Genomic DNA, 10,513 nt, shown 5'->3' on the forward strand with positions numbered 1-10,513 from the left:
AAAATTGCATTAAGCTCCACTTAATCTGTTGATGTTACTAAGACTTGAGTGGGGAAGGCAGAATAACTGAACCTTATAGGTCTCTCCTTAGAGTTTGTAACAATATCTATCTTATCAATGTGACTGGTTATTTTGCAATAAACTACATTTTGGTTATGATTAAAGTCTCTTCTCATTTGACTAGCAATTGCCTTTCCTACCAAAGTAGGTTAATGGATATCAACCAGGAAAAAGGACAGTGACAACAACTTTACCTTTTGCTAACCAAATATCCAGCCAGCTTGTGATAGATGGTGATATAGGTGATTGTCTGATTACTTGTGATAGATGGTGATATAGGTGATTGTCTGATTACTTGGTTGAGCTGCATCATTGCAAAACAAATAAGTGGCCGATTGAAAAATACCACAACACAACTGAGGCCATGATCTGATGGGGTTCTGCATTGTCAGCAGTGTAACCTTGAACTGACTCAGATGTCAAGGAACAAAGAACAAATAACAGTACAGCGCAAGAATAGGTCCTTCAGCCCACCAATGCTGCACCAACTCATGATGCCTTTCTAAGTTATAAACCTTTTGTCTCTATGCAGTCTGTATCCCTCTACTCCCTGTCTCTTTGTGTATCTGTTAGGCTGCCTCTCAAATGTGGATTAGTGTTGCTGGAAGAGCACAGCGGTTCAGGTAGCATCCAAGGAGCAGCAAAATCGACGTTTCGGGCAAAAGCCCTTCATCATTTGCTGTGGTGTCTGCTTCCACAACCTTTTCTGGCATTGTATTCCAGGCACTTAACACCCTCTGTCTAAAAAATGTTGCTCTCATATCTCCTTTAAAATTTCTCCCTTTTACCATAAACCTATGTTCCCCAGTCAGCTCAAGTAAACGTAAAGGATTCTGTTGCATGGCTCATGATTCTCCATATTTAATGTTGGAGATCGTATTTGGCTCCAGTCAATTCAATGCTGTCCCATTATTTTTGGGAAGAGAATAGAGAGTCTATTGTGAGGTCCCAATGCAGATGGACGTGTCCTCTTTTGCTCTTGTGTGCCTGTTGCTGCCATGCAGAACAACATGTTTTTTTTAAGACAGGTTGAGGCTGAATGCTGTTTTTACCTCTACAGCTCTACCTCTACAATTAGATAGGCCCCTAGACTCGATATAGAAAGGAGGCTTTAGATATCTTGGTTAGCTCAGCTGACTAGAACTGCATGCAGATCTGGTTTCTATCCAACAATAAGGATAGAATGGTTGTATGGAGGTGGTGCAGACAAGATTCACCAGGATGGTGCCTGGGATGGAGTATCTCAGTGATAGAGAGAGGCTGGATAAGCTCAGGTTGTTTTCTTTGGAACAGAGAAGGTTGACGGTTGTGCAGGTTAATTGAGGTGTATAAGATTATGAGGGGCATGGATAGAAAGCAGCTTTTTTCCTTAGTTGAAGGGTCAAGAACAAGTGGACACATTTCTAAAGTGAAATGTGGAATGCTTAGAGGGGACTTGAGGAAAATGTTTTTAACCCAGAGGGTAGTGGGGGGGGGGGTCTGAAATGCACTCTTTGGGAGGGCAGTTGAGTGGATAACCTCACAACCTTTTCAATGTACTTGGATACACAGCAGAAGTGTCATAACATTCAAGGCTGTGGGCCTAGTGCGGGAAAAGTGGGTAGTATGTTTTGTTTTAGTAGTGCTGACTTGATGGCCAAAGGGCCTCATTTGTACAATCTGATTCTCGATGAATAGCACATTGTACATTAAGAAGCCAATAGTGCACCAACTATGAAAGAAAATGGAGCTTGCTCACCCACAGATTTTCAAACTTGATATTCTCAAGCTGTTTCTAACCAATCATCTCTGTCTCATGGGGGATAAAAAGCTCATTTGGACTATGGCTCCATTCTATATAATTTCTTCCTACTTTGAAACAATATTTTGTGTGCTACATGACTGCTTTTGCACTCTCCTCACTTCCTCACCCTTGAATATGGCTGGAAGCTGCTGTAGCTTCCATACCCACTGGAGCACTCTGTCTCTTTCCAGCAGGGAGCTGGGGTGAAGACTGTTGCACTTGGCAGTCCCATGCAATAAAATACTCAGCAGGTTCCCTGGGTGCCAGGCCACAAGCAGCTTTTGTGGCTTGGAGGAAACTATGTTCCATATTTATGTTGAATGCTTTATTTAAATTTAATTAAGTAAAAGTCTTTTACAGTATTGGTTGAATCCAGCACCCTCCACCTACAAAATAGAGGATGTGTGTGTGGAGGTGTGCGTGCGTGTTGGTCTTATGAAGATGTGGGTGTACTGTACCTTTAAGAGAGTAAAAGCTAGCAGTGACAGCGCCAAGTGTTCTCAATAAGACACAGTGTAACATGTGCTCCAGCTACTGGGGTAGCGAGATGCCTGGAAATGACAAAATAGATTTGAATTAGGCCAATCAGTTTAAATTATACCCTGAAAAATACCAAACTCCAATCCAGTTTGAATTGAGCATGTTGACAATATTAAGAGCCAATGAAACAATCTGATGTTTTGCAGTATAAGACTGGGGAAAATCAAACAGTTGGAAGGAGAACTGCCTCCAGGCCAACAGCTGTAGACTGCCAGTCAGAACTCTTTGAGAGATACCTGTCTGGAGAAGGAGTTTGCACAGAGATAAACCTCATCACTGACCTGGAGAGTCAATCGACCGATGAAGATAAAGAGAAGATTCAACAGCTGGCTGGTTTTAAAATTTGATATTTCCTGTAAATCATAATTGTGAGTTTTATCGGACTAGTATTATAGAAGGGAAAGTAACAGATAGGTTAAAGAAAGGAATTGTAAAGAGGTGTTAGTTAACTATTCTCTGTCATACTTTAAGAAATAAAGTGATTAATTTTTACTTTAAATAGTTCTTGGCCTATCAAATTTTTACAGATTACTGCATGGGATACATCTTTTGTGTGTCGCTGGTTTTAAATTAAGCAGAAGAGTTTACTTCATGTTATAACAGTTTGGGGCCGTCGGTTCGTGATTTGAACTGGTTCAGACAGATTTGAATAGATTTGTGAGTACAAAAAATCCCAGCAGATTTAAACACTTGCAGGTTAGTGTCCCAGATCTTTAAATAAAACGCAGGTGAGACAATTTATTTAATTTCAGTGACCTGTGGTTAATTAAATTAAAAGTGAGAGAAATGGCTCTTAAAATTGCTAAAGAGGTTCTGGGATTTGAAGATGTTTCTCAAATTTGCCAATAAAGTTTAGAAGGAAAGAAAAAAGCCATTCTTTTAGAATTAACAAATAAGTTAGATTTGGATTTAACCGAGGTCAAAAGTAAAGCTGAAATTGGAAGGGAGTTACTCAAACACTTCAGTGTGTCAGAGAAACAGACAAGTGCAGTAGAGGGAGAAAAACTTACATCACAATTGTGGAAAATAGAGTTATAAGATAAGCAGAGAGAGAGAAGAAATAGAGGGGGGAAGAGAGGGAAAGAGAGAGAGAAAGTTCTTGGCTGAGCAAAAACAGAGAGAAGAAAGGGATTTAGAAAGAGAGAAGAAAGTAAAAGAGAGACGTGTGTGTGTGTGAGGGAGAGAGGAAAAAGGAAGAGAGACAAAGTTCTTAGCTGAGCAAAAAGAGAGAATTTGAACTTGAAGTTGCAACTTAGTCAGTAAGGTCAAGTTAACAGGATGGAGATTAAATATATAAATATGTCAAAACTCTGCCACATTTTGATGAGAAAGATGTTGAAGCCTTCTTTATTTCATTTGAAATGTTGGCAAGGCAGATGGAGTGGTCCGATGATTTATAGGTAATGCTAGTTCAGACTAAACTGGTAGACAGAGCTAGTGAGGTATTTGCCGCACTGTCAGATAAGGGGTCGAGAGATTATGAAGAGGTTAAACAGGCTATTTGAAGTGCTTATGAATTGGTACCAGAAGCATATAGACAGTGGTTCAGAAACACAAAGAAGGAACCAGGTCAGACTTATGTTGAGTCCAAAAGAATTAAATATAATCATTTTGATTGATCGGTGCGTGCTTTGAAAATAGATAGGACATTTGAGACTCTAAGAGAGATTTTTCTGCTGGAGGAGTTAAAAAACTCACTTCCAGAAATGGTTAGAATTCATGTGGAGGAACAGAAAGTTCAGGAAGTGAGAAGGGCAGCAGAATTAGCAGATGAGTACATGTTGGTGCATAAGACAAGCTTCCGGCCAGAATTCGTCCTGTGAGGGATAGAAGTTGGGAGAAGGGGAGATCCTACACTACGAAACAAAGAGTAGAGAGCACTGGTAAGATTTTACCACAGGATAAAAAAAGAAGCCCAAGAGGGTGGACAGGTGGTGAAAGGCCTCAGGTGTTTTCACTGTAATGGAGTGGGACACAGACAATTACAGTGCTGGTAGTTTCAGAAGGGCATTGGGAAAAGGTGTTTTCATTGCCAGAAAGTGGGTCATGTAACGACACAGTACTGGTTGTTAAAGAAAGGCACTGTGGGAAAAGATGTGGTAAAAGAAGCTAAGCCAGTGGCATTAGTGAAGGTAGTAAAGGAGACCTCAAGAGGAGCTGCAGGAGAGTGCACAGCCTGGGCAGGGGCTGGGTGTGGAGTTAGTACCTGATCTCTACAAAGAATTCATCTCTGTGGAGAAAGTTTACTCAGAAAGAACAGGGGGAGAAGGACAAGAAGTTATAATTTTGAGCGATACAGAATCTAACCAGTTGCTGAGAGTAAGGGATGAGTGAATCTGCATTCTTCCTGATCTGTTACACGAGAGAGTGGTAATATGTGGGATAGAAAGGCAGAAATTTAGCGTTCCTCTATGTAAGATCAGGTCGGAGTGCCAACTTAAGACTGGGGAAGTTACGGTGGGAATGATTGACAGAGAGTCAGTTCCAAAAATTCAGTTTGTTGTTGGGAGTGTTGGCAAGGTCCAAGGTGAGAGTGACACCCCTTTTTGTGGAGAGGCCCAAGGAAGACAAGAAACTGAGGAGTCAAAACAGAAATATCCTGGTATTTTTCTTAAACTGTGTGGTAACCAGATCCCACTATCATAAGTCATAGCCCGAAGTGAAAAGTAAAGAGAAAGATGAAGGAGTTGAGGTTCAGTTAGTGGACACCCTGTTTGACGTAATGGTGCAGGAAAAACCTGAACAGGCAGAGGGTCGGATTGAAGAGATTAAACCTGAAAGGCTTAAGGACTTGCAACAGCAAGACAAGATGATAAATAGACATATATGTGAATGCATACTCCGAAAAAGAGGCAGAGAATTTTCTGGGGGTTATTATCTGGAAGATAGAATCCTAAGATGGAAATGGAGACCACGGCAGGTTAGTGCAGAGGAGAAATGGGCCAAAGTGCACCAGGTTGTGTTACCAGTAGCATATGAACTATCTGTAGGAGGTCACCTAAGAGTATGAAAGACTCAGGCTAAGATACAAAAACATTGTTATTGGCCTAGAATGCACCAGGATGTGGTTAACCTTTGCCGTACGTGTCATACATGCCAAATGGTAGGTAAGCCACAGACAGTAATAAAACCAGCCCCTTTGTTCCAATTTCCGCATTTGAAGAACCTTTCACGCGGGTTATAATTGATTGTGTCAGTCCCCTCCCGAGAACTAAAAGTGGAAATCAACACTTGTTAACCATAATGGATGTGTCCACCAGATTTCCAGAGGCAATTTGTTATGGAGTAGCAAAGCAAAAAGGGTAGTAGAGGAGTTAGTAGCTATCGTCACATGGTATGACTACCCAGTGAGATTCAGTTGGACCAAGGGTCAAATTTTACTGCTGGGCAGTTTAAGAAGGTTATGGATAGCTTAGGTATACAGCATGTTAAATCCAATGCGTATGATCCTGAATCCCAGGGAGCTTTAGAAAGGTGGCATCAGACCTTGAAGACCATGTTGAAAGCGTACTGTCAAGGTTATCCGAATGGCTGGGATAAAGGTAACCCATTTGTATTGTTTGCCATTAGAGATGCCCTAAACAAATCTACTCCGTTCATTCCCTTTGAGTTAATATTGGGTCATGAAGTGAGACGCCCTTTGAAATTAATTAAAGAAAAATTAACAGGACCGAAGTCAGAGATCTTACAATTAGATTGTGTCGGAGGCGAGGAAGAGATTAAATCAAGCAGGTGAGTTAGCTAAACAGCACCTAAAAAGGGCATAGTATAGAATGAAGCAGGTGGCAGATAAAAGCTCTGAGACTCTGACATTTTCCTGAGGGGACAACATGTTAGTACTGTTACCAGTGATAGAAGATCCCTTCAAAACCAGGCTTAGTGGTCCCTATCAAGTAAACTATTTAGTAAAGCTGCCAGATAGAAATGTATTGGATATCTCATGTGAACATGTTGAAACCGTATTGTATGAGAGAGAAAGAACAGGAGGAACAGGTGTTAGTTACTGCCCTGCAGAGTGAGGAATCAAATCCAGATGATGTGGATTTTGCTGTGCCTCAAAATAGATTAAAAAATGAAGTAGTCATTGAGGAGTGGGATAGGTTAGTAAGCTATCTGTCTCAGGAGCACAGAATGGAGTTGAAAGATTTGTCACTGTAGTACATGTGTCAGAATCAGATGGGGTGGACTAATGCTATTGTACATGAAGTAGATGTAGGGAATACTGCTCCAATAAAACAACACTCCTATTGGCTTAATCCTTTCAAAGCCAGACAGGTCCACATGAAGATGGAGGTCATGCTCGACAAGACATTATTGAACCAAACCAGCGCGAGTGGAGTTCACCAATTGTCTTAGTTCCCAAACCAGACTGGATTCAACAATACCGTTACAAAATCGGACTCATATCCAATTCCTAGACTGGAGGACTGGATCGAAAAAGTTGGACAAGCCAGTTACATCACCAAGTTGGACTTAATGCGTGGTTACTGGCAGGTACCTTTATCAGAGATGGTGAAAAAAATTTCTGCATTTGTAACCTCAACAGGGCTATATCAGTTTAACATGATGCCCTTGGATTGAAGAACACAGCCGCCACATTCCAAAGACTCATGAACAGAGTTGTGGCTGGGATAACAAACTGTGCAGTCTGTTTGGACAATGTAGTGATCTTTAATAAGTACTGGAAAGATCACATAGTACAGTTGGCAGAGCTCTTTAGCAACTACAAGAAACAAAACTGGTGACAAACTTAAATAAAATGAAATTCATGAAAGCAGAGGTGACATTCTTGGGACATAACATCGGTCATGGAAGGTTGATCCCATGGAACACAATTTCCACGACTAACCTCAAAGAAAGAGGTGCTTCAATTCTTAGGACTCAGCGGATTCTGTCAGAAGTTTATTCTAAACTTCAGCAGTGTAGTGGCACTGTTAATTGATTTGCTGAAGAAAAACATGTTTCAGTGGACAGAACCATGCCAGGAAGAATTCGACCATTTGAAATCCATATTAATCACCAAAACAGTTTTAGCTACACTGAACTTTTCAAACTTTTAATGTCACCATAGATGCTAATGACGTAGGAGTTGGAGCTGTACTCCTACAGGAAGATGAGGATGGGATTGAACTGCCAGGTGGTCACTTTTTGAAGAAGATCAACATCCCCCAGAGGAAACACTCCACAATCGAAGAGGAAACTATTGAGTTTGGTCCTGGCCTTACAGCATTTTAATGTGTACGTCACCAACAATGTGTCAGAGATGGTTGTGGACACAGATCACAATCCGCTCACATTATTAGAATGCTTTAAAGACAGGAATATTAGACTATTTCATTGGAGTCTTATGTTACAGACTTCTCATTAAAAAATCGCACATGTTACAGGTCGGAAGAATGTAATCGCAGATGCGTTATCGTGGATTTAACTGATAGCGTTTAGATGAGATTTGTCTTTATTTAATGTTTTTTATATATAGATATGGGGGAAGAAGTTAAGATGACTTTACATTGAGGTTATCTGTATGCTAAGGTAATGTGTTTTAAAGAAAGATGAAAAAAGCCATCTTTTCATAATGATGGTTCATTTTTTCTTAAGGGGGGAGGTGTTATGAAGATGTGGGTATAATGTAGGTGTTATGAAGATGTGGGTATAATGTACCTTTAAGAGAGTAAAAGATAGCAGTGACTGTACCACGTGTTCTCAATAAGACACAATGTAACATGTGCTCCAGCTACTGGGGTAGCTAGTTGCCTGGAAATGACACAACAGATTCAAATTAGGCCAATCAGTTTAAATTATACTCTGAAAAATACCAAATTCCAATCAAGTTTGAATTGAGCATGTTGACAATATTAAAAGCCACTGACACAATCTGATGCTTTGGGGTATAATACTGGAGAAAATTGAACAGTTGGGAGGAGAACTACCACCAGACTGACATCTGTAGACCGACAGTCAGAACTTTCTGAGAGGTGCCTGTCTAGAGAAGGAGTTTGCACAGAGAAAAACCTCAGCACTGACCTGGAGAACCAATCTACCGACAAAGATAAAGAGAAGATTTGATCACCTGGCTGGTTTTAAAATTTGAACTTTCCTGTAAATCGTAATCGGGACTTTTATCAGACTAGTATTATAGAAAGGAAGATAACAGATAGGTTAGAGTAAGGAATTGTAAAGAGTTGTTAATTAATTATTCTCTGTTATACTTTAAGAAATAAAGTTGTTAATGTTTACTTTAAATAGTTCTTTCGGGCATAAGCCCTTCTTCAGGAATCTTATGCCCGAAACGCCAATTCTCCTGCTTCTTGGATGCTGCCTGACCTGCTGCGCTTTTCCAACACCACATTTTTTCAGCTCTGATCTCCAGCATCTGCAGTCCTCACTTTCTCCTAGTTTAAATAGTTCTTGGCCACTCAAATTTTAAATTACTGTACTGTCGTGTGTGTGTGTCCGTGTGTGTGTGTCCGTGTGTGTGTGTCCGTGTCCAACATCAGTAAAGCAGATTATTTATCTCATTACTGTTTGTAGAATTTTACTCTGTGGGAATTGAAGAGATGAATGTGTTTATGCGCCTCCTAATTGCACATTTATTTTGCCAATTCATCATGAGGAAGTATATCCTTTTCAGGTATTTTTTTAAAATAAATCTGACATTTTGTCAGGTTCATAAAATGTATTTTGCAGTAAATATGAATTAAACAATCAGTAGAGATTAGAACCTAACTAAAGTCAACAACAGGCATCTGAAAGAAATTCAAGAATAACACTATAAGAAAAATGACCTTTTGGTTTAAAATTGACCTCAGCATGGAGTCAAATGGTGAGATGGAAAGCTGCAAAAGGAAAGATCTCATGTTAATTATCTATTAAAAATTAATACAGACAAATTATTTCTTGCAAAGGAGAGAAAACACTCTTAAGTACTCGTGGGTGAGACAAGTGGAGTAAATGTGTATCAGTAATTCTGCGTGCTTGGTCTTTATTAATTTGAAAGTTATCAAAACTGTGTAATGGACAGGAGGAGAGTGAGGCTCTTCTCACTCGGGTTCTTCACTTAGTGAAGTAGAATGAAGATGCCTTTACAAATTGACGAGATGATAGATGTTATCCTTAATCCACCTGATGAAGAAGCGGCGCTCAGAAAGCTAGTGCTTCCAAATCAACCTGTTGGACTATAACCTGGTGTTGTGTGATTTTAACTTTCTCCTTAATTCCTAATTCTTAGTTGAGTTTTAATTTTTTTTGTGGAGACATTCAGGATTCCTGTTGGTCCAGTATATGTTATGGAGGGTCTCTATAGAATTTGAAACCACATCCCTGATAATGTCACCATAGATGCTAATGACGTTAAAGAAGCTAACATGTTTCTGGGCAATATTCAACAAATTTAAATGGGCCATTCAACCAAAAACATTTACCTGAAATCAAGGGAGATGCATTATAATCAGCGAGCTTCAGAAACTACTGCCAGCATGGAACATTTATTTACTCAGGGACAGTGGATCAAGTATTAGACGATAGACGATAGACGATGGGCGATGGGCGATGGGCGATGGGCGATAGACATTAGGCGATGGACGATGGGCGATAGACATTAGACGATAGGCGATGGACGATATGCGATGGACGATAGACGATAGACGATGGGCGATGGGCGATGGGCGATAGACATTAGACGATATGCGATGGACGATAGACGATAGACGATGGGCGATGGGCGATGGGCGATGGGCGATAGACATTAGGCGATGGACGATGGGCGATAGACATTAGACGATAGGCGATGGACGATATGCGATGGACGATAGACGATAGACGATGGGCGATGGGCGATGGGCGATGGGCGATAGACATTAGGCGATGGACGATAGGCGATGGACGATAGACGATAGACGATAGACGATAGACGATAGACGATAGACGATAGACGATAGACGATAGACGATAGACGATAGACGATAGACGATAGACGATAGACGATAGACGATAGACGATAGACGATAGACGATAGACGATAGACGATAGACGATAGACGATAGACGATAGACGATAGACGATAGACGATAGACGATAGACGATAGACGATAGACGATAGACGATAGACGATAGACGATAGACGATAGACGA

The sequence above is a fragment of the Chiloscyllium plagiosum genome, chromosome 3 (genome assembly GCF_004010195.1).
Source record: "Chiloscyllium plagiosum isolate BGI_BamShark_2017 chromosome 3, ASM401019v2, whole genome shotgun sequence".
In the NCBI taxonomy this organism is placed as follows: domain Eukaryota; kingdom Metazoa; phylum Chordata; class Chondrichthyes; order Orectolobiformes; family Hemiscylliidae; genus Chiloscyllium; species Chiloscyllium plagiosum.